Consider the following 21,188-nt stretch of genomic DNA (forward strand, 5'->3'; position numbering starts at 1 on the left):
GTGTATCGGAAACCAATACTGGTCTCACAGGAAAGGATCAAAGCAGACACTCTAAGAAGTGTCACTCTTCTTGCACTTAAGGTAGCATTGTGCCTTTTGTATTTAATTCCGATGCAATTGCTGTGTTTCATCGTCAACGTGAAGGTCCAAGGAATACATAGATCCTGAAGAGCTGTAGCGGAAACTAATACTGGTCTCACAGGAAAGGATCAAAGCACAGACTCTAAGAAGTCTCACTCTTCTTGCACTTAAGGCGGCATTGAGCCTTTTTTATTTAATTCCGATCTAATTTCAGTGTTTCATCGTAAATGTGTATCTCCAATTAATACATTGAACCTGCAGTGGTGTATCGCAAACTCTTACTGGTCTCACAAGGAGTGCTCAAAACACCGACTGTAAGAAGGGTCTCTATTCTTGTACTTATGGAGGCATTGTGCCTTTTGTATTTAATTCCGACGCAATTTCTGTGTTTCATCGTCAATGTGAAGGTCCAAGGATTACATTGAAATTGCAGTGGTGTATCGGAAACTAATACTGGTCTCACAGGAAAGAATCAAAGCACAGATTATAAGAAGTCTCACTCTTCTTGCACTTACGGCGGCATTGAGCCTTTTTTATTTCATTCCGATCTAATTTCAGTGTTTCATCGTTAATGTGTATGTCGAAGGAATACATTGAACCTGCAGTGGTGTATCGGAAACTAATACTGGTCCCACAGGAAAGGATCAAAGCACAGACTATAAGAAGTCACACTCTTCTTGCACTTAAGTCGGCATTGTGCCTTTTGTATTTAATTCCGATGCGATTTCTGTGTTTCATCGTCAATCTGAAGGTCCAAGGAATGCATTGAACCTGCAGTGGTGTATCGCAAACTAATACTGGTCTCACAGGGAGTGCTCAAAACACCGACTGTAAGATGAGTCTCTATTCTTGTACTTATGGAGGCCATGTGCCTTTTGTATTTAATTCTGACGCGATTTCTGTGTTTCATCGTCAATGTGAAGGTCCAAGGATTATATTGAAATTGCAGTGGTGTATCGGAAACTAATAATGGTCTCACAGGAAAGGATCAAAGCACAGACTATAATAAGTCTCACTCTTCTTGCACTTAAGGCGGCATTGAGTCTTTTTTATTTAATTCCGATCTAATTTCAGTGTTTCATCGTCAATGTGTATGTCCAAGGAATACATTGAACCTGCAGTGGTGTATCGGAAACTAATACTTGTCTCACAGGAAATGCTCAAAACAATAACTGTAAGAAGTGTGTCTATTCTTGTACTTAAGGCTGCATTGTGCCTTTTGTAATTAGTTCTGACGCGATTTCTGAATTTCATAGTCAATGTGAAGGTCAAAGGAATACATTGAACCTGCAGTGGTGTATCGGAAACTAATACTGGTCTCACACGGAATGATCAAAGCACCGACTGTAAGAAGAGTCTCTGTTCTTGCACTTAAGTCGGCATTGTGCCTTTTGTATCTAATTCCGATGCGATTTCTGTGTTTCATCGTCAATGTGAAGGTCCAAGGAATATATTGAACCTGCAGTGGAGTATCGGAAACTAATACTGGTCTCACAGGAAAGGATCAATGCACAGACTCTAAGATGTCTCACTCTTCTTGCACTTAAGTCGGCATTGTGCCTTTTGTATTTCATTCCGATGCGATTTCTGTGTTTCATCGTCAATGTGAAGGTCCAAGGAAAACATTGAACCTGCAGTGGTGTATCGGAAACTATTACTGGTCTCACAGGAAAGGATCAAAGCACAGACTCTAATAAGTCTCACTCTTCTTGCACTTAAGGCGGCATTGTGCCTTTTGTATTTTATTCCGATGTAATTTCAGTGTTTCATCGTCAATGTGTATGTCCAAGGAATACATTGAACCTGCAGTGGTGTATCGGAAACTAATACTGGTCTCACAGGGAATGCTCAAAACACCGACTGCAGAAGAGTTCTTCTCTTGTACTTAAGGCTGCATTGTGCCTTTTGTATTTAATTCCGACGCGATTTCTGAGTTTCATCGTCAATGTGAAGGTCCAGGGAATACAGTGAACCTGCAGTGGTGTGTCGGAAACTAATACTGGTCTCACAGGGAATGCCCAAAGCACCGACTGTAAGATGAGACCGTGTTCTTGTACTTAAGGTGGCATTGTGCCTTTTGTATTTAATTCCGATGCGATTTCTGTGTTTCATCGTCAATGTGAAGGTCCAAAGAATAAACTGAACCTGCAGTGGAGTATCGGAAACTAATACTGGTCCCACAGGAAAGGATCAAAGCACAGACTCCAAGAAGTCCCACTCTTCTTGCACTTAAGGCGGCATTGCGCCTTTTGTATTTAATTCCGATGTAATTTCAGTGTTTCTTCGTCAAAGTGTATGTCCTAGGAATAAATTGAACCTGCAGTGGTGTATCGGAAACCAATACTGGTCTCACAGGAAAGGATCAAAGCAGACACTCTAAGAAGTGTCACTCTTCTTGCACGTAAGGCAGCATTGTGCCTTTTGTATTTAATTCCGATGCGATTTCTGTGTTTCATCGTCAATGTGAAGGTCCAAGGAATACATTGAACCTGCAGAGGAGTTTCGGAAACTAATACTGGTCCCACAGGAAGGGATCAATGCACAGACTGTCAGAAGTCACACTCTTCTTGCACTTAAGGCGGCATTGTGCCTTTTGTATTAATTTCCGATGCGATTTCTGTGTTTCATCGTCAATGTGTATGTCCAAGGAATATATTGAACCAGCCGTGGTGTATCGGAAACTAATACTGGTCTCACAGGGAATGCTCAAAACACCGACTGTAAGAAGACTCTCTATTCTTGGACTTAAGGCATCGTTGTGCCTTTTGTATTTAATTCCGATGCGCTTTCTGTGTTTCATCGTCAATGTGAAGGTCCAAGGAATACATTGAACCTGCAGTGTAGTATTGGAAACTAGTACTGGTCTCACAGCAAAGGATCAAAGGACAGACTCTAAGAAGTCTCACTCTTCTAGCACTTAAGGCAGCATTGTCCCTTTTGTATCAAATTCCGATGCGATTTCTGTATATCATGGTCAATTTGAAGGTACAAGGAATACATTGAACCTGCAGTGGTGTTTTGGAAACTAATACTGGTCTCACAGGAAAGGATCAAAGCAAAGACTATAAGAAGGCTCACTCTTCTTGCACTTTAGGCGGCATTGTGCCTTTTGTATTTAATTCCGATCTAATTTCAGTGTTTCATCGTCATTGTGTATGTCCAAGGAATACATTGAACCTGCAGTGGTGTATCGGAATCTAATACTGGTCTCACAGGGAATGCTCGAAACACCGACTGTAAGAAGAGTCTCTATTCTTATATTTAAGGCGCCATTGTGCCTTTTGTATTTAATTCCGACGCGATTTCTGTGTTTCATCGCCAATGTGAAGGTCCAAGGAATACATTGAAACTGCAGTGGTGTATCGGAAACTAATACTGGTCTCACAGGGGTTGTTCAAAAGACCGACTGTGAGAAGAGTCTCTATTCTTATACTTATGGCAGCACTGTGCCTTTTGTATTTAATTCCAATGCGATTTCTGTGTTTCATCGTCTATGTGAAAGTCCAAGGAATACATTGAATCGGCAGTGGAGTAGCGGAAACTAATACTGGTCCCACAGGAAAGGATCAATGCACAGACTCTACGAAGTCTCACTCTTCTTGCACTTAAGGCGGCAATGTGTATTTTGTATTTAATTCCGATGCGATTTCTGTGTTTCATCGTCAATGTGTATGTCCAAGGAATACATTGAACCAGCAGTGGTGTATCGGAAACTAATACTGGTCTCACAGGGAATGCTCAAAACACCGACTGTAAGAGGAGTCTTTATTCTTGTACTTAAGGCGGCATTGTCCATTTTGTATTTCATTACGACGCGATTTCTGTGTTTCATCGTCAATGTGAAGGTCCAAGGAGTACATTGAACCTGCAGTGGTGTATCGTAAACTAATACTGGTCTCACAGGAAAAGATGAAAGCACAGACTCTAAGAAGTCTCACTCTTCTTGCGCTTAAGAATGCATTGTGCCTTTTGTATTTAATTCCGATGTAATTTCTGTGTTTCATCGTCAATGTGTATGTCCAAGGAATACATTTAACCAGCAGGGGTGTATCGGAAACTAATACTGGTCTCACAGGAAAGGATCAAAGCACACACTCTAAGAAGGCTCACTCTTCTTGCACTTAAGGCGGCATTGTGCCTTTTGTATTTAAGTTCGATCTAATTTCAGTGTTTCATCGTCAATGTGTAAGTCCAAGGAATACATTGAACCTGCAGTGGTGTATCGGAACCTAATACTGGTCTCACAGGGAATGCTCAAAGCACCGACTGTAAGAAGAGTCTCTGTTATTATACTTAAGGCGCCATTGTGCGTTTTGTATTTAATTCCGACGCGATTTCTGTGTTTCATCGTCAATGTGAAGGTCCAAGGAATACATTGCACCTGCAGTGGTGTATCGGAAACTAATACTGGTCTCACAGGGATTGCTCAAAGCACCGACTGTAAGAAGAGTCTCTAATCTAATAGTTAAGGCAGCATTGTGCCTTTTGTATTTAAATCCGATGCGATTTCTGTGTTTCATCGTCAATGTGAAAGTCCAAGGAATACATTGAACCTGCAGTTGTGTATCGGAATCTAATACTGGTCTCACAGGAAGAAATCAAAGCACAGACTCCAAGAAGTCACACTCTTCTTGCGCTTAAGAATGCATTGTGCCTTTTGTATTTAATTAAATTTGTAATTTCAGTGTTTCATCATCAATGTGTATGTCCAAGGAATACATTGAAGCAGCAGTGGTGTATCGAAAACTAATGCTGGTCTCACAGGGAATGCTCAAAGCACCGACTGTGAGAATAGTCTCTATTCATGTACTTAAGGCGGCCTTGTGCCTTTTGTATTTAATTCCGACGCGATTTCTGCGTTTCATCGTCCTTGTGAAGGTCCAAGATGTGCATTGAACCTGCAGTGGTGTATCGGAAACTAATACTGGTCTCACAGGAAAAGATGAAAGCACAGACTCCAAGAAGTCTCACTCTTCTTGCGCTTAAGAATGCATTGAGCCTTTTGTATTTAATTCCAATGTAATTTCAGTGTTTCATCGTCAAAGTGTATGTCCAAGGAATACATTGAACCAGCAGTGGTGTATCGAAAACTAATGCTGGTCTCACAGGGAATGCTCAAAGCACCGACTGTGAGAATAGTCTCTATTCATGTACTTAAGGCGGCCTTGTGCCTTTTGTATTTAATTCCGACGCGATTTCTGCGTTTCATCGTCAATGTGAAGGTCCAAGGAATACATTGCACCTGCAGTGGTGTATCGGAAACTAATACTGGTGTCACAGTGATTGCTCAAAACACCGACTGTAAGAAGAGTCTCTATTCTTATACTTAAGGCAGCACTGTGGCTTTTGTATTTAATTCCGAGGCGATTTCTGTGTTTCATCGTCAATGTGAAGGTCCAAGGAATACATTGAACCTGCAGTGGTGTATCGGAAACCAATACTGGTCTCACAGGAAAGGATCAAAGCACAGACTCTAAGAAGTGTCACTCATCTTGCACTTAAGGCGCCATTGTGCCTTTTGTATTTAATTCCGATGCGATTTCTGGGTTTCGTCGTCAACGTGAAGGTCCAAGGAATACATAGAACCTGCAGTGGTGTATGGGAAACTAAGACTGGTCTCACAGGAAAGGATCAAAGCACAGACCCTAAGAACTCTCAGTCTTATTGCACTTAAGGCGGCATTGTGCATTTGCATTTAATTCCAATGCGATTTCTGTGTTTCATCGTCAATGTGATGGTCCGAGGAGAACATTGAACCTGCAGTGTAGTATTGGAATCTAATACTGGTCTCACAGGAAAGGATCAAAGCACAGACACTAAGAAGTCTCACTCTTATTGCACTTAAGGCGGCATTGTGCCTTTTGCATTTATTTCCGAACTAATTTCACTGTTTCATCGTCAATGTGTATGTCCAAGGAATACATTGAACCTGCAGTGGTGTATCGGAAACTAATACTGGTCTCACAGGGAATGCTCAAAACACCGACTGTAAGAAGAGTCTCTATTCTTATAGTTAAGGCGGCATTGTGCCTTTTGTATTTAATTCCGACGCGATTTCTGTGTTTCATCGTCAATGTGAAGGTCCAAGGAATACATTGAACCTGCAGTGGTGTATCGGAAACTAATACTGGTCTCACAGGGATTGCTCAAAACACCGACTGTAAGAAGAGTCTCTATTCTTGTACTTAAGGCGGCATTGTGCCTTTTGCATTTAATTTTACGCGATTTCTGTGTTTCCTCGGCAATGTGAAGGTCCAAGGAATACATTGAACCTGAAGTGGTGTATCGGAAACTAATACTGGTCTCACAGGAATGGATCAATGCACACACTCTAAGAGGTCTCACTCTTCTTGCACTTAAGGCGGCATTGTGCCTTTTGTATTTAAATCCGATGCGATTTCTGTGTTTCATCGTCAATGTGAAGGTACAAGGAATACATTGAACCTGCAGTGGAGTATCGGAAACTAATACTGGTCTCACAGGAATGGATCAATGCACAGGCTCTAAGAAGTCTCACCGTTCTTGCACTTAAGGCGGCATTGTGCCTTTTGTATTTAATTCCGATGCGATTTCTGTGTTTCATCGTCAATGTGAAGGTGCAAGGAATATATTGAACTTGCAGTTGTGTATCGGAAACTAATACTGGTCTCACAGGAAAAAATCAAAGCACAGACTCTAAGAAGTCTCACTCTTCTTGCACTTAAGGCGGCATTGTGAGTTTTGTATTTAATTCCGATCTAATTTCAGTGTTTCATTGTCAATGTGTATGTCCAAGGAATACATTGAACCTGCGGTGGTGTATCGGAAACTTATGCTGGTCTCACAGGGAATGCTCAAAACACCGACTGTAGGAATTGTCTCTATTCTTATACTTAAGGCAGCATTGTGCCTTTTGTATTTAATTCCGACGCGATTTCCGTGTTTCATCGTCAATGTGAAGGTCCAAGGAATACATTGAACCTGCAGTCGTGTATCCGAATCTAATACTGGTCTCACAGGAAAGAGTCAAAGCACAGACTCTAAGAAGTCTTACTCTTCTTGCCCTTGATGCGGCTTTGTGCCTTTTGTATTTATTTCCGATGCGATTTCTGTGTTTCATCGTCAATGTGAAGGTCTAAGGAATACATTGCACCTGCAGAGGTGTATCGGAAACTAGTACTGGTCTCACAGGAAAGGATCAAAGCACACACTCTAAGAAGGCTCACTCTTCTTGCACTTAAGGCGGCATTGTGCCTTTTGTATTTAAGTCCGATCTAATTTCAGTGTTTCATCGTCAATGTGTATGTCCAAGGAATACATTGAACCTGCAGTGGTGTATCGGAATCTAATATTGGTCTCACAGGGAATGCTCAAAGCACCGACTGTAAGAAGAGTCTCTGTTATTATACTTAAGGCGCCATTGTGCGTTTTGTATTTAATTCCGACGCGATTTCTGTGTTTCATCGTCAATGTGAAGGTCCAAGGAATACATTGCACCTGCAGTGGTGTATCGGAAACTAATACTGGTCTCACAGGGATTGCTCAAATCACCGACTGTAAGAAGAGTCTCTAGTCTAATACTTAAGGCAGCATTGTGCCTTTTGTATTTAATTCCGATGCGATTTCTGTGTTTCATCGTCAATGTGAAAGTCCAAGGAATACATTGAACCTGCAGTTGTGTATCGGAATCTAATACTGGTCTCACAGGAAAAAATCAAAGCACAGACTACAAGAAGTCTCACTCTTCTTGCGCTTAAGAATGCATTGTGCCTTTTGTATTTAATTACAATGTAATTTCAGTGTTTCATCATCAATGTGTATGTCCAAGGAATACATTGAAGCAGCAGTGGTGTATCGAAAACTAATGCTGGTCTCACAGGGAATTCTCAAAGCACCGACTGTGAGAATAGTCTCTATTCATGTACTTAAGGCGGCCTTGTGCCTTTTGTATTTAATTCCGACGCGATTTCTGCGTTTCATCGTCAATGTGAAGGTCCAAGGAATACATTGCACCTGCAGTGGTGTATCGGAAACTAATACTGGTGTCACAGTGATTGCTCAAAACACCGACTGTAAGAAGAGTCTCTAATCTTATACTTAAGGCAGCATTGTGCCTTTTGTGTTTAATTCCGATGCGATTTCTGTGTTTCATCGTCAATGTGAAGGTCCAACTAATACATTGAACCTGCAGTTGTGTATCGGAAACTAATACTGGTCTCACAGGAAAAGATGAAAGCACAGACTCGAAGAAGTCTCACTCTTCTTGCACTTAAGGCGGCGTTGTGAGTTTTGTATATAATTCCGATCTAATTTCAGTGTTTCATCGTCAATGTGTATGTCCAAGGAATACATTGAACCGGCAGTGGTGTATCGGAAACTAATACTGGTCTCACAGGGAATGCTCAAACTACCGACTGTAAGAAGAGTCTCTATTCTTATACTTAAGGCACCATTGTGGCTTTTGTATTTAATTCCGAGGCGATTTCTGTGTTTCGTCGTCAATGTGAAGGTCCAAGGAATACATTGAACCTGCAGTGGTGTATCGGAAACCAATACTGGTCTCACAGGAAAGGATCAAAGCACAGACCCTAAGAAGTGTCACTCATCTTGCACTTAGGCGGCATTGTGCCTTTTGTATTTAATTCCGACGCGATTTCTGTGTTTCCTCGGCAATGTGAAGGTCCAAGGAATACATTGAACCTGAAGTGGTGTATCGGAAACTAATACTGGTCTCACAGGAATGGATCAATGCACAGACTCTAAGAAGTCTCACTCTTCATGCACTTAAGGCGGCATTGTGCCTTTTGTATTTAAATCCGATGCGATTTCTGTGTTTCATCGTCAATGTGAACGTGCAAGGAATACATTGAACTTGCAGTTGTGTATCGGAAACTAATACTGGTCTCACAGGAAAAAATCAAAGCACAGACTCTAAGAAGTCTCACTCTTCTTTCACTTAAGGCGGCATTGTGAGTTTTGTATTTAATTCCGATCTAATTTCAGTGTTTCATTGTCAATGTGTATGTCCAAGGAATACATTGAACCTGCAGTGGTGTATCGGAAACTAATGCTGGTCTCACAGGGAATGCTCAAAACACCGACTGTAGGAATAGTCTCTATTCTTATACTTAAGGCAGCATTGTGCCATTTGTATTTAATTCCGACGCGATTTCTGTGTTTCATCGTCAATGTGAAGGTCCAAGGAATACATTGAACCTGCAGTCGTGTATCCGAATCTAATACTGGTCTCACAGGAAAGAGTCAAAGCACAGACTCTAAGAAGTCTTACTCTTCTTGCCCTTGATGCGGCTTTGTGCCTTTTGTATTTATTTCCGATGCGATTTCTGTGTTTCATCGTCAATGTGAAGGTTTAAGGAATACATTGCACCTGCAGTGGTGTATCGGAAACTAATACTGGTCTCATAGGGAAGGATCATAGCACCGACTGTAAGAAGAGTCCCTATTCTTGCTCTTAAGGCGGCATTGTGACTTTTGTATTTAATTGCAATGGGATTTCTGTGTTTCATCGTCAATGTGAAGGTCCAAGGAATACACTGAACCTGCAGTGGTGTATCGGAAACTAATACTGGTCTCACAGGAAAGGATCAAAGCACAGACTCTAAGAAGTCTCACTCTTCTAACACTTAAGGCGGCATTGTGGCTTTTGTATTTAATTCCGATGTAATATCAGTGTTTCCTTGTCAATGTGTATGTCCAAGGAATACATTGAACCTGCAGTGGTGTATCGGAAACTAATACTGGTCTCACAGGAAAGGATCAAAGCACAGACTATAAGAAGTCTCACTCTTCTTGCCCTTAAGTCATCATTGTGCCTTTTGTTTTTAATTCCGATGCGATATCTGTGTTTCATCGTCAATGTGTATGTCCAAGGAATACATTGAACCTGCAGTGGTGTATCGGAAACTAATACTGGTCTCACAGGAAAGGATCAAAGCACAGACTCTAAGAAGTCTTACTCTTCTTGCCATTAAGGCGGCATTGTGCCTGTTGCATTTATCTCCGATGTGATTTCTGTGTTTCATCGTCAATGTGAAGGTCCAAGGAATACATTGAACCTGCAGTGGTGTATCGGAAACTAATACTGGTCTCCCAGGAAAGGATCAAAGCACAGACTCTAAGAGGTGTCACTCTTCTTGCACTTAAGGCGGCATTGTGCCTTTCGTATTTAATTCCAATGCTATTTCTGTGTTTCATCGTCAACATGTATGTCCAAGGAATACATCGAACCTGCAGTGGTGTATCGGAAACTAATACTAGTCTCACAGTTAAGGATCAAAGCACAGAGTCTAAGAAGTCTAACTCCTCTTGCACTTTAGGCGGCATTGTGCCTTTTGTATTTATTTCCGAAGTAAATTCAGTGTTTCATCGTCAATGTGTATGTAAAAGGAATACATTGAACCTGCAGTGATGTATCGGAAACTAATACTGGTCTCACTGGAAAGGATCGAAGCACCGACTGAGAGAAGAGTCTCTATTCTTGTACTTAAGGCGGCATTGTGCCTTTTTTATTTAATTCCGATGCGATTTCTGTGTTTCATCGTCAATGTGAAGGCCAAGGAATATATTGAACCTGCAGTGGTGTATCGGAAACTAATACTGGTCTCACAGGAGAGGATCAAAGCACAGACTCTAAAAAGTCTCACTCTTCTTGCACTTAAGGCGGTATTGTGCCTTTTGTATTGAATTCCGATGTAATCTCAGTGTTTCATCGTCAATGTGTGTGTAAAAGGAATACATTGAACCTGCAGTGGTGTAGCGGAAACTAAATTGGTCTCATAGGAAAGGAGCAAAGCACCGACTGTAAGAAGAGTCTCTATTCTTGTACTTAAGGCGGCATTGTGCCATTTGTATTTAGTTCCGATGCGATTTCTGTGTTTCATCGTCAATGTGAAGGTCCAAGGAATACATTAGACCTGCAGCGGTGTATCGGAAACAAATACTGGTCTCACAGGAAAGGATCAAAGCACCGACAGTAAGATGAGTCTCTATTCTTGTACTTAAGGCGGCATTGTGCCTTTTGTATTTAATTCCGATGTGATTTCTGTGTTTCATCGTCAATGTGAATGTCCAAGGAATACATTGAACCTGCAGTGGTGTATCGGAAACTAATACTGGTCTCACAGGAAAAGATGAAAGCACAGACTCTAAGAAGTCTCACTCTTCTTGCGGTTAAGAATGCATTGTGCCTTTTGTATTTACTACCGATGTAATTTCAGTGTTTCATCGTCAATGTGTATGTCCAAGGAATACATTGAACCAGCAGTGGTGTATCGGAAACTAAGACTGGTCTCACAGGGAATGCTCAAAGTACCGACTGTAAGAAGAGTCTCTATTCTTGTACTTAAGGCGGCCTTGTGCGTTTTGTATTTAATTCCGATGCGCTTTCTGTGTTACATCGTCAATGTGAAGGTCCAAGGAATACATTGAACCTCCAGTGTAGTATTGGAAACTAAAACAGGTCTCACAGGTAACGATCAAAGCACAGACTCTAAGAATTCTCATTCTTCTTGCACATAAGGCGACATTGCGCCTTTTGTATTTAATTCCGATCTAATTTCACTGTTTCATCGTCAATGTGTATGTCCAAGGAATACATTGAACCTGCAGTGGTGAATCGGAAACTAATACTGGTCTCACAGGGAATGCTCAAAACACCGACTGTAAGAAGAGTCTCTATTCCTATACTTACGGCGGCATTGTGCCGTTTGTATTTACTTCCGACGCGATTTCTGTGTTTCATCGTCAATGTTTAGATCCAAGGAATACATTGAACCTGCAGTGGTGTAACGGAAACTAATACTTGTCTTACAGGGATAGCTCAAAACACCGACTGTAAGAAGAGTCTCTATTCTTGTACTTAAGGCGGCCTTGTGCCTTTTGAATTTAATTCCGACGCGATTTCTGTGTTTCATCGTCAATGTGACGGTCCAAGGAATACATTGAACCTGAAGTGGTGTATCGGAAACTAAAACTGGTCGCACAGGAATGGATCAATGCACGGACTCTAAGAAGTCTCGCCCTTCTTGCACTTAAGGCGGCATTGTGCCTTTTGTATTTAATTGCGATTAATTTCTGAGTTTCATAGTCAATGTGTATGTTCAAGGAATACATTGAACGTGCAGAGGTGTATCGGTAACCAAAACTGGTCTCACCGGAAAGGATCAAAGCACAGACTATAAGAAGTCTCACTCTTTTTGCACTTAAGTCGGCATTGTGCTTTTTTATTTAATTCCGATGTAATTTCAGTGTTTCCGTGTCAATGTGTATGTCCAAGGAATACATTGAACCTGCAGTGGTGTATCGGAAACTAATACTGGTCTCCCAGGAAAGGATCAAAGCACAGACTCTAAGAGGTGTCACTCTTCTTGCACTTAAGGCGGCATTGTGCCTTTCGTACTTAATTCCAATGCTATTTCTGTGTTTCATCGTCAACATGTATGTCCAAGGAATACATTGAACCTGCAGTGGTGTATCGGAAACTAATACTGGACTCACAGGAAAGGGTCAAAGCACAGACTCTAAGAGGTGTCACTCTTCTTTCACTTAAGGCGGCATTGTGTCTTCGTATTTAATTCCGATGCGTTTTCTGTGTTTCATCGTCAACGTGTATGTCCAAGGAATACATTGATCCTGCAGTGGTGTATCGGAAACTAATACTGGTCTCACAGTTAAGGATCAAAGCACAGACACTAAGAAGTCTCACTCCTCTTGCACTTAAGGCGGCATGGTGCCTTTTGTATTTAATTCCGATGTAAATTCAGTGTTTCATCGTCAATGTGTATGTGAAAGGAATACATTGCACCAGCAATGGTGTATCGGAAACAAATACTGGTCTGACAGGAAAGGATCAAAGCACCGACTGAAAGAAGAGTCTCTATTCTTGTACTTAAGGCGGCATTGTGCCTTTTGTATTTAATTCCGATGCGATTTCTGTGTTTCATCGTCAATGTGAGGGTCCAAGAAATACATTGAACCTGCAGTGGTGTATCGGAAACAAATACTGGTCTCACAGGAAAAGATCAAAGCCCAGACTCTAAGAAGTCTCACTCTTCTTGCACTTAAGGCGGTATTGTGCCTTTTGTATTTCATTCCGATGTAATTTCAGTGTTTCATCGTCAATGTGTGTGTAAAAGGAATACATTGAACCTGCAGTGGTATATCGGAAACTAAAGCTGGTCTCATAGGAAAGGATCAAATCACCAACTGTAAGAAGAGTCTCTATTCTTGCACTTAAGGGGGCACTGTGCCAATTGTATTTAGTTCCGATGCGATTTCTTTGTTTCATCGTCAATGTGAAGTTCCAAGGAATTCATTAGACCTGCAGTGGTGTATCGGAAACATATACTGGTCTCACAGGAAAGTATCAAAGCACCGACTGAAAGAAGAGTCTCTATTCTTGTACTTAAAGCGGCATTGTGCCTTTTGTATTTAATTCCGATGCGATTTCTGTGTTTCATCGTCAATGTGAATGTCCAAAGAATACACTTAACCTGTAGTGGTGTGTCGGAAACTAATACTGGTGTCATAGGAAAGGATCAAAGCACTGACTGTAAGAAGAGCCTCTATTCTTGTACTTAAGGCGGCATTGTGCCTTTTGTATTTAATTCCGATGCGGTTTCAGTGTTTCATCGTCAATGTGAAGGTCGAAAGAATACATTGAATCTGCAGTGGTGTATCAGAAACTAATACTGGTCTCACAGGAAAGGATCAAAGCACCGACTGAAAGAAGAGTCTCTATTCTTGTACAAAAGGAGGCATTGTGACTTTTGTATTTAATTCCGATGTGATTTTTGTGATTCATCGTCAATGTGAAGGTCCAGGGAATACATTAAACCTGCAGTGGTGTATCGGAAACTAATACAGGTCTCACACGAAAGGATCAAAGCACAGACTCTAAGAAGTCTCTCTCTTCCTGCACTTAAGGCGGCATTGTGCCTTTTAGTATTTAATTCCGATGTAATTTCAGAGTTTCATCGTCAATGTGTATGTAAAAGGAATTCATTGAACCGGCAGTGGTGAATCGGAAACTAATACTGGTGTCATAGGAAAGGATGAAAGCACAGACTCTAAGAAGTCTCACTCTTCTTGCACTTAAGGCGGCATTGTGCCTTTTGTATTTAATTCCGATGCAATTTCAGTGTTTCATCGTCAATGTGTATGTAAAAGGAATACATTGAACCTGCAGTGTTGTATCGGAAAATAAAACTGGTCTCATAGGAACGGATCAGAGCACCGACTGTAGGAAGAGTCTCTATTCTTGTACTTAAGGCGGCATTGTGCCTTTTCTATTTAATTCCGATGCGATTTCTGTGTTTCATCGTCAATGTGAAGGTCCAAGGAATACATTGAACCGGAAATGGTGTATCGGAATCTAATACTGGTCTCACAGATAAGGATCAAAGCACCAACTGTAAGAAGAGTCACTGTTCTTGTACTTAAGGCGGCATTGTGCCTTTTGTATTTAATTCCGATGCAGTTTCAGTGTTTCATCGTCAATGTGTATGTAAAAGGAATACATTGAACCTGCAGTGTTGTATCGGAAAATAAAACTGGTCTCATAGGAACGGATCAGAGCACCGACTGTAGGAAGAGTCTCTATTCTTGTACTTAAGGCGGCATTGTGCCTTTTCTATTTAATTCCGATGCGATTTCTGTGTTTCATCGTCAATGTGAAGGTCCAAGGAATACATTGAACCTGCAGTGGTGTATCGGAAACTAATACTGGTCTCACAGGAAAGGATCAAAGCACAGAGTCTAAGAAGTCTCACTCTTCTTGCACTTATGGCGGCATAATGCCTTTTGTATTTAATTCCGATGTAATTTCAGTGTTTCATCGTCAATGTGTATGTAAAAGGAAAACATTGAACCTGCAGTAGTGTATCGGAAACTAATATTGGTCTTACAGGAAGGGATCAAAGCACCGACTGTAAGAAGAGTCTATTCTTGTACTTAAGGCGGCATTGTGCCTTTTGTATTTAATTCCGATGCGATTTCTGTGTTTCATCGTCAACGTGAATGTCCAAGGAATACATTGAACCTGAAATGGTGTATCGCAAACTAATACTGGTCTCACAGGAATGGATCAAAGCACCGACTTTTAGAGGTGTCTCTATTCTTGTACTTAAGGCGACATTGTGCCTTTTGTATTTAATTCCGATGCGATTTCTGTGTTTCATCGTCAATGTGAAGGTCCAAGGAATACATTGTCCCTGCAGTGGTGTATCGGAAACTAATACTGGTCTCACAGGAAAGGATCAAAGCACCGACTGTAAGAAGAGTCTCTATTCTCGTACTTATGGCGGCATTGTGCCTTTTGTACTTAATTGCGATGCGATTTCTGTGTTTCATCGTCAATGTGAAGATCCAAGGAATACATTGAATCTGCAGTGGTGTATCGGAAACTAATACTGGTCTCACAGGAAAGGATCAAAGCACCGACTGTAAGAAGAAACTCTATTCTTGTACTTAAGTCGGCATTGTGCCTTTGGTTTTTAATTCCAATGCGATTTCTGTGTTTCATCGTCAATGTGAAGGTCCAAGGAATACATTGAAGCTGCGGTGGTGTATCGGAAACTAATACTGGTGTCATAGGAAAGGAACAGAGCACAGACTCTAAAAAGTCTTACTGTTCTTGCACTTAACTCGGCATTGTGCCTTTAGTATTTAATTCCGATGTAATTTCAGTGTTTAATCGTCAATGTGTATGTAAAAGGAATACATTGAACCTGCAGTGGTGAATTCGAAACTAATACTGGTGTCATAGGAAAGGATGCTAGCACAGATTCTAAAATGTCTCACTCTTTTTGCATTTAAGTTTGCATTGTGCCTTTTGTATTTAATTCCGTTGTAATTTCAGTGTTTCATCGTCAATGTGAATGTCCAAGGAATACATTGAACCTGCAGTGTTGTATCGGAAACTAATACTGGTCTCACAGGAAAGGATCAAAGCACAGACTCTAAGAAGTCCCACTCTTCTTGCACTTAAGGCGGCATTGTGCCTTTTGTATTTAATTCCGATGTAATTTCAGTGTTTCATCGTCAATGTGTATGTAAAAGGAATACATTGAACCTGCAGTGTGGTATCGGAAAATAAAACTGGTCTCACAGGAACGGATCAAAGGAGCGACTGTAAGAAGAGTCTCTATTCTTGTACTTAAGGCGGCATTGTGCCTTTTCTATTTAATTCCGATGCGATTTCTGTGTTTCATCGTCAATGTGAAGGTCCAAGGAATACATTGAACCGGAAATGGTGTATCGGAATCTAATACTGGTCTCACAGGAAAGGATCAAAGCACCGACTGTAAGAAGAGTCACTATTCTTGTACTTAAGGCGGCATTGTGCCTTTGAATTTAATTCCGATGCGATTTCTGTGTTTCATCGTCAATGTGAAGGTCCAAGGAATACATTGAACCTGCAGTGGTGTATCGGAAACTAATACTGGTCTCACAGGACAGGATCAAAGCACAGAGTCTAAGAAGTCTCACTCTTCTTGCACTTATGGCGGCATAATGCCTTTTGTATTTAATTCCGATGTAATTTCAGTGTTTCATCGTCAATGTGTATGTAAAAGGAAAACATTGAACCTGCAGTAGTGTATCGGAAACTAATACTGGTCATACAGGAAGGGATCAAAGCACCGACTGTAAGAAGAGTCTATTCTTGTACTTAAGGCGGCATTGTGCCTTTTGTATTTAATTCCGTTGCGATATCTGTGTTTCATCGTCAATGTGAATGTCCAAGGAATACATTGAACCTTAAATGGTGTATCGGAAACTAATACTGGTCTCACGGGAATGGATCAAAGCACCGACTGTTAGAAGAGTCTATATTCTTGTACTTAAGGCGACATTGTGCCTTTTGTATTTAATTCGGATGCGATTTCTGTGTTTCATCGTCAATGTGAAGGTCCAAGGAATTCATTGACCCTGCAGTGGTGTATCGGAAACTAATACTGGTCTCACAGGAAAGGATCAAAGCACCGAATGTAAGAAGAGTCTCTATTCTCGTACTTATGGCGGCATTGTGCCTTTTGTATTTAATTACGATGCGATTTCTGTGTTTCATCGTCAATGTGAAGGTCCAAGGAATACATTGAATCTGCAGTGGTGTATCGGAAACTAATACTGGTCTCACAGGAAAGGATCAAAGCACCGACTGTAAGAAGAAACTCTATTCTTGTACTTAAGTCGGCATTGTGCCTTTTGTTTTTAATTCCGATGCGATTTCTGTGTTTCATCGTCAATGTGAAGGTCCTAGGAATACATTGAAGCTGCAGTGGTGTATCGGAAACTAATACTGGTGTCATAGAAAAGGAACAGAGCACAGACTCTAAAAAGTCTTACTGTTCTTGCACTTAAGGCGGCATTGTGCCTTTAGTATTTAATTCCGATGTAATTTCAGTGTTTAATCGTCAATGTGTATGTAAAAGGAATACATTGAACCAGCAGTAGTGAATTCGAAACGAATACTGGTGTCATAGGAAAGGATGAAAGCACAGACTCTAAAAAGTCTCACTCTTCTTGCATTTAAGGCGGCATTGTGCCTTTTGTATTTAATTCCGATGTAATTTCAGAGTTTCATCGTCAATGTGAATGTCCAAGGAATACATTGAACCTGCAGTGTTCTATCGGAAACTAATACTGGTCTCACAGGAAAGGATCAAAGCACAGACTCTAAGAAGTCTCACTCTTCTTGCACTTAAGGCGGCAATGTGCCTTTTGAATTAAATTCTGATGTAATTTCAGTGTTTCATCGTCAATGTGAAGGTCGAAAGAATACATTAAACCTGCAGTGGTGTATCGGAAACTAATACTGGTGTCACAGGAAAGGATCAAAGCACAGACTGAAAGAAGAGTCTCTATTCTTGTACTTAAAGCGGCATTGTGCCTTTTGTATTTAATTCCGATGCGATTTCTGTGTTTCATCGTCAATGTGAATGTCCAAAGAATACACTTAACCTGTGGTGGTGTGTCGGAAACTAATACTGGTGTCATAGGAAAGGATCAAAGCACTGACTGTAAGAAGAGCCTCTATTCTTGTACTTAAGGCGGCATTGTGCCTTTTGTATTTAATTCCGATGCGGTTTCAGTGTTTCATCGTCAACGTGAAGGTCGAAAGAATACATTAAACCTGCAGTGGTGTATCGGAAACTAATACTGGTGTCACAGGAAAGGATCAAAGCACAGACTCTAAGAAGTCTCACTCTTCTTGCACTTAAGGCGGCAATGTGCCTTTTGAATTAAATTCTGATGTAATTTCAGTGTTTCATCGTCAATGTGTATTGTAAAAGGAATACATTGAATCTGCAGTGGTGTATCGGAAATTAAAACTGGTCTCATAGGAAAGGTTCAAAGCACCGAGTGTAAGAAGAGTCTCTATTCTTTTACTTAAGGCGGCATTGTGCCTTTTGTATTTAATTCCGATGCGATTTCTGTGGTTCATCGTCAATGTGAAGGTCCAAGGAATACATTAGACATACAGTGGTGTATCGGAAACTAATACTGGTCTCACATAAAAGGATCAAAGCACCGACTGTAAGAAGAGTCTCTATTCTTGTACTAAAGGCGGCATTGTGCCTTTTGTATTTAATTCCGATGCGATTTCTGTGTTTCATCGTCAATGTGAAGGTCCAAGGAATACATTGAACCTGCAGTGGTGTATCGGAAACTAATACTGGTGTCACAGGAAAGGATCAAAGCACCGACTGTAAGAAGAGTCTCTATTCTTTTACTTAAGGCGGCATTGTGCCTTTTGTATTTAATTCCGATGCGATTTCTGTGTTTCATCGTCAATGTGAAGGTCCAAGGAATACATTGAACCTGCAGTGGTGTATCGGAAACTAATACAGGTCTCACACGAAAGGATCAAAGCACAGACTCTAAGAAGTCTCTCTCTTCCTGCACTTAAGGCGGCATTGTGAGTTTTAGTATTTAATTCCGATGTAATTTCAGAGTTTCATCGTCAATGTGTATGTAAAAGGAATTCATTGATCCGGCAGTGGTGAATCGGAAACTAATACTGGTGTCATAGGAAAGGATGAAAGCACAGACTCTAAGAAGTCTCACTCTTCTTGCACTTAAGGCGGCATTGTGCCTTTTGTATTTAATTCCGATGCAATTTCAGTGTTTCATCGTCAATGTGTATGTAAAAGGAATACATTGAACCTGCAGTGTTGTATCGGAAAATAAAACTGGTCTCATAGGAACGGATCAGAGCACCGACTGTAGGAAGAGTCTCTATTCTTGTACTTAAGGCGGCATTGTGCCTTTTCTATTTAATTCCGATGCGATTTCTGTGTTTCATCGTCAATGTGAAGGTCCAAGGAATACATTGAACCGGAAATGGTGTATCGGAATCTAATACTGGTCTCACAGGAAAGGATCAAAGCACCAACTGTAAGAAGAGTCACTATTCTTGTACTTAAGGCGGCATTGTGCCTTTTGTATTTAATTCCGATGCAATTTCAGTGTTTCAACGTCAATGCGTATGTAAAAGGAATACATTGAACCTGCAGTGTTGTATCGGAAAATAGAACTGGTCTCATAGGAACGGATCAGAGCACCGACTGTAGGAAGAGTCTCTATTCCTGTACTTAAGGCGGCATTGTGCCTTTTCTATTTAATTCCGATGCGATTTCTGTGTTTCATCGTCAATGTGAAGGTCCAAGGAATACATTGAACCTGCAGTGGTGTATCGGAAACTAATACTGGTCTCACAGGAAAGGATCAAAGCACAGAGTCTAAGAAGTCTCACTCTTCTTGCACTTATGGCGGCATAATGCCTTTTGTATTTAATTCCGATGTAATTTCAGTGTTTCATCGTCAATGTGTATGTAAAAGGAAAACATTGAACCTGCAGTAGTGTATCGGAAACTAATATTGGTCTTACAGGAAGGGATCAAAGCACCGACTGTAAGAAGAGTCTATTCTTGTACTTAAGGCGGCATTGTGCCTTTTGTATTTAATTCCGATGCGATTTCTGTGTTTCATCGTCAACGTGAATGTCCAAGGAATACATTGAACCTGAAATGGTGTATCGCAAACTAATACTGGTCTCACAGGAATGGATCAAAGCACCGACTTTTAGAGGTGTCTCTATTCTTGTACTTAAGGCGACATTGTGCCTTTTGTATTTAATTCCGATGCGATTTCTGTGTTTCATCGTCAATGTGAAGGTCCAAGGAATACATTGTCCCTGCAGTGGTGTATCGGAAACTAATACTGGTCTCACAGGAAAGGATCAAAGCACCGACTGTAAGAAGAGTCTCTATTCTCGTACTTATGGCGGCATTGTGCCTTTTGTATTTAATTACGATGCGATTTCTGTGTTTCATCGTCAATGTGAAGATCCAAGGAATACATTGAATCTGCAGTGGTGTATCGGAAACTAATACTGGTCTCACAGGAAAGGATCAAAGCACCGACTGTAAGAAGAAACTCTATTCTTGTACTTAAGTCGGCATTGTGCCTTTGGTTTTTAATTCCAATGCGATTTCTGTGTTTCATCGTCAATGTGAAGGTCCAAGGAATACATTGAAGCTGCGGTGGTGTATCGGAAACTAATACTGGTGTCATAGGAAAGGAACAGAGCACAGACTCTAAAAAGTCTTACTGTTCTTGCACTTAACTCGGCATTGTGCCTTTAGTATTTAATTCCGATGTAATTTCAGTGTTTAATCGTCATTGTGTATGTAAAAGGAATACATTGAACCTGCAGTGGTGAATTCGAAACTAATACTGGTGTCATAGGAAAGGATGCTAGCACAGATTCTAAAATGTCTCACTCTTTTTGCATTTAAGGTTGCATTGTGCCTTTTGTATTTAATTCCGTTGTAATTTCAGTGTTTCATCGTCATTGTGAATGTCCAAGGAATACATTGAACCTGCAGTGTTGTATCGGAAACTAATACTGGTCTCACAGGAAAGGATCAAAGCACAGACTCTAAGAAGTCCCACTCTTCTTGCACTTAAGGCGGCATTGTGCCTTTTGTATTTAATTCCGATGTAATTTCAGTGTTTCATCGTCAATGTGTATGTAAAAGGAATACATTGAACCTGCAGTGTGGTATCGGAAAATAAAACTGGTCTCACAGGAACGGATCAAAGGA

This window comes from Schistocerca serialis, chromosome 6 (assembly GCF_023864345.2).
Source record: "Schistocerca serialis cubense isolate TAMUIC-IGC-003099 chromosome 6, iqSchSeri2.2, whole genome shotgun sequence".
NCBI classification, from domain to species: domain Eukaryota; kingdom Metazoa; phylum Arthropoda; class Insecta; order Orthoptera; family Acrididae; genus Schistocerca; species Schistocerca serialis.